Genomic DNA, 5399 nt, shown 5'->3' on the forward strand with positions numbered 1-5399 from the left:
ACAATTATTAGTCACCTTGTCATCTGCAACCTAAACTGTCATTCCCAGAGTTCTGCCCACTTGAGGTCACTACAGGTACACATTACCATCCCCAATGGAAATTGTCATGGTGGAGACACAGTGTTTGTCAATATTGACGTTCACATGTTTTGGTAAAGTCTGCCTTCGCCCATTGACGGCTGGGATAGGCTCCAGCAACTCCCCGCGACCCTGTATAGGATAAGCGGTTTGGAAGATGACATGACATGACATGTTTTGGTAAAATGTGTCAGGTGGTGGTGATGTCTTTTTGTTCTACTCACGTTAAACTGAAATATCTCAGACAGGAGACAAATCAGCACCGGCCATTTTGTCTTGTGGGTCTAGCTGTTAATCTAATATGTGAACATTTTACTACAGCTACACAGAGACTAGGAATGGAAAATGCTAATTGCCAAATGATGCATGGATGAATTATGGCCTACAAACGTAGACATTACAATTATTTGTGGCCCACAAGTGAATTATTTATGACTGCTTCATCCCGTTTCGTCTCAAATCATCCACCCAAAATCTGTCACTGCTGATTGTAAATAATGCGCAGGTGCGATGGCTGCAGTCAGCATTTGGCTACATTTTGGATCATTTGGAAGACTCACTTGCAAATATGCCATGTGCTAACTAAACTGGCAGCAAACTTTTTTTTCAAACCACTGAGCGAAGCAGCCCAACTTGAATTCATATCAAACATGATATCTTAGCAACAGGAGGAGATCGAAACATATCTCAAATGTATTGTATCATGGGCTGTGTATTGAGATGTGTATCACTAATATTAAGCCAAACACTGTCTAAAGCCTCTTTTACCTTGCCCGCTAAAGCCTGGATTCACCCTCCTAATTTCAATGACGCTGTTCTGTCCAAACGCCACTGACACAGCAAGCCAATATTCCGCCCTTGGCAGTGGTATCATGCAGAGCCGCAACAGAGGCGGTATCGCACTGAGTGTGAAGTGGAGTAAACACATAGCGGCAATCAGGCCAAATAAGAGCATTTTCCCTCCTTTGTAATCAGTCGAGCATAAGCCTGATGCTCACGTCACTGAAAGATGATCCTTATCGATTCTGCTGTGTAAAAGTGTTTTCAATTGAAAATGTTAAACCTGTTCAATATTTTTGTTTGGTCAACACAGGATAATCTGTCAGCAGCATCCGAGAATCGGACCTTTGCTGATTATGACCACAAGGACTGGAAAATGCTGAACTTGGACTGGATTGTTGGTAGGAAAATGGAAAACTGGAAAATGCTGAAATTGGACCGGATTGTTGGTATGTAAGGAAATGCCATAATGTGAATTTCAATTTAAGTGAAACCATTGTCCACGTGTGAGCAATTTTTTAAACGGCAACTTGGATGCGGGCACTGATGTTATCGTGCATCTATTAATCTGTTTGCAGGATGTTATGTTCGCATTTGTGTGGTCTCTGAGAAAACAGACTAATATTTCAAGTCAGCAATATGGATGACAGCAATTGGGTTTTCAATGCAATGTGAGAGAATCCATCAATCTGTGTGTCACTAAGGGCTGGGAGACAAAAACACTCCACACGTGCCAGTATTGAAGAAGTGACCAGAATCAAGCTAAATTACATTCACACAAGAGCCAAAGAGGTGTTGCAAAATTGCACTTGCTGGTACTTGTCCTGTTAGTCAAAGAAAGTAGTGGACAGGAGATCATCCCAGCACTGTAATCAGAGATCAAAGGCATCCATTCAATCAACTCCTGGAGTCTGATCCCGGTCATAGTGGGAAAGATTTGTACCGGTACTTCCAACATTTGACAATTGTTTGTTTGTTTGCTTAACAAGTCGACAATATGCACTGTCATCCTTATCGCTCTAAAAACAGTTTGGTATATATTAAGGTAGTGGTAGTAGGCAGTATGAAGGCAGTGTAAAAATGTATCCAACCCCCCCCCCCCAAAAAAAGGGTTGTTTTTTTCAAAACAATGCAAGAATGATGGGTCAAATTGACCCAATTCGTCTTTTTTTTTAATTAAAAAAAAAAAAAAATTTACCCCAAATTGTGTTATTTTTAACCCAACTGTTTGAGCGTGTATAGTGTTTATCCTCATTAAGGTCACGTGAGTTGGAGCCTATCCCTGCTGACTTTGGGTGAGAGGCGGGATGCACCCTTGGCTGGGCACCCACCAATCACATGGCATACATAGGCAACCATTTGATCAGGGGTGCCCAAATCCGGTCTTCGAGAGCCCCGATCCAGTCTGGTTTAGATGTCCCCCCTGCCCCCTCCAACAGACCTGATTCAAATATCAGGGTCGTTATCAGGCTACTGCACAGCAAGCTCAGATGTGTTGGAGGAGGGAGACATCTAAATCAGGCTGGGTAGGAGCTCTCAAGGACCGGACTTGGGCTCCCCTGATTTACACCATCACACACTGCATGCATGGAAGTCAGGCAAGTGAAACGTCAGCGACAGGATTAGACTACTGAATATTTATTATCATGGCACTTCTTTCGGGCGGGACTAACACAAAAAGGTTTTGGACTATTCAAAAATATCCCACAATTTGGAGAACAACATTGCCATCAGCTGGTATCTTTGTGCTACTGCGATTCACATTTTCAATTTGGTGCAGTTTGAGATCCTTGCATTGTTTTTCTTTAGGTAAATGCCTCAGCTCAAGATGTAGCACAGTTCATAATGTTCATACAACACACATGCATACAATTAATATGGACACAGGGAGTTAGGATAGAGGTGAAATACGTATTGGAAGGAAACCTTTCAATGGTTAGTCTCAAATTATCATTTATATTTTTGCTTGAATATTCCATACCTGATAAATAATCACTGGTCACAACATTAAGTACACTTGAATGACATGCCAGTATAACTAAATAAAGTCACCACTATATAATCAATCAATATTACCCGCATATGCAGACAGCATTACAACTACTTTGTAATATTACATCAATAATAGATATTATTACATCGAATTTGGCTTGAAAGTGAAAACAATCAGACCATTATAATCATTATAAAGTCCCTTCTTAGCAAATATTTTTTGTAAAAAATATATATATATCTCATAATAATACATACCATCACGATTTAAAGATGGACACACTACTCTTAAAAATATTTTTTCCTTTTAGTAATAAGAGAATCTGACATTTCCATCATTAAGTCCAGAAACAGCCACATTTGGACCCCTTAAAATGAAGAAATCCACTTTTTTTATTTCAATAAAGTGTACTAATTCATACAGTATCTTTGTATTGCACCTTACTTCTATAAGTGTTAAGTAGCAAAATTACCCACATGAAATCCCAAAATGTAGAAAGGTGCAAACAACTATCCCAGTAACATATAATACATTCATTTAACACTTAAAATTTTACTCAGTAAAATATCTGCATTTACTGTAACTACAGTCCATTCATAAAAACAGATAGGGCGTGATATTGATTTTAATAGCAGAAATGTCACTCTCTGACAGAAAAAAAATATGCCAAAAGTAACTGATGAAAATATCATAATCCTGTTTATAGCTGAAATATGAATGTGTCAACAGGATATTACAGAAGAAATACATTCGACCGTCAACCCGAAGGCGAGTTAAAGGTGTCTGTAAAAGACTTAATGTCTTTTCAGACAAAGAGCGACAGCCACCACAGCATGACCAGATGACTTTTTCTACGCAACATAGTAGCAAGTGAGGAGTAGCCAAACTAGTCGTTAAAGACAAATTATTCATGTGCATTTTCGTTTAAAAAAAAAAAAACACTATTCATATACTCAATGTGTTTTCATGTTAAAGGTCGTGTAATATACAAATTGTAGCTTAACTGCGAAAAAAAGGTAATTGCATGTGTAAAAGAAGTTGTAAAACCTGCATGTTTACATGACATAAATTGAAAACTTCTGAAGAGAAAACAAATAAACAAACAAAACATAGCAGAAATATTTGGTTGAGAAATAATGGCACAATTACTGACTTCACTTTTTCGAGAAGTTGTCTACAATTGCCTCTAGAAGACAGAAGACACTAACAAAGTCACACAAATTGACAAGAAATACAGGTCACCTCTTACAACAAACATTTTTAGTGGCCTCTAGTCTAGTAGCTTTATTTGAAAAAGAACTCTTAAGGAATAAATGTTATAATTGAATAGGCAATGTCAAAAGATAACATACTTATACGTATACTATTAAGAATCGGACTACATTGTACGTAGACTCATTTGACACTCCATTAGGTACACCTGAGCCAATACAAGAACTGTATCAAAAATTCTGCATATATACACAAGATAATAATGAGCACTTTTTTGACACGATCAAAGAGGTAATTGTTACTACATATACATATATATATACTGAATATATATATATATATATATATATATATATATATATATATACATATACTGAATATATATATATATATATACATACACAGTATATATATAAATATATACACACACAGTATATATATACATATATATATACTATGTATATGTATATATATACATACACAGTATATATATATAGTATATATATACATATATACACATATACATATATGTATATATATATATATATATATGCTGTATGTATATATATACACAGTATATACATATATATATATCATATATTCATACACACACACACACACACATATATATATATATTCATACATACACACACACACACATATATGTATACGTATATATATATATACGCATATATATATACACGTATATATATACGCATATATATATACACGTATATATATATATATATATATATATATATATATATATATATATATATACGTATATATATATATATATATATATTTATGTATTATATACACACACACACACACACACACATACATATATACTGTATATAAAATGTATTATAACTTCACTGCACTAAGCTTAGTTTCAAAACCCCCAGCAGATTCTCTCAATTGTGAAGCAGGTTTGCGGCCTACACATGATTAAAGGCGGCGTGATTGTGGCATCACCGACAAACACCTGTGTTGACACAGAACACGGATGAAAACAGACAAAAACTCACCAACTGTGGACATGTTTATCCATTGGAAAGCAGGTGTGTGTTATCCTGTTGTGTATTATCTCAGTGTTGCTCAATCTCCGCACGTTCAAATTCTAAAGACATCACAATTTCAAATGTAACACTTGTTACGGTGATTGTAGTCTGCAGTGCGGTAGAATTGCACTACATCATACTATGAGAGTTTCTAATAGTAGCAGTAATATGCTACATAATGTGAGCTAACATCTAATGCTGAGGACGGTGTGTGTGTTTGTGCGATTGCACAGGGAAACACAATTTATACTTGACATATGCCAACAGGAAGA

The sequence above is a fragment of the Filicampus tigris genome, chromosome 8, assembly GCF_054856515.1.
Source record: "Filicampus tigris isolate MCC_2025a chromosome 8, RoL_Ftig_1.0, whole genome shotgun sequence".
In the NCBI taxonomy this organism is placed as follows: domain Eukaryota; kingdom Metazoa; phylum Chordata; class Actinopteri; order Syngnathiformes; family Syngnathidae; genus Filicampus; species Filicampus tigris.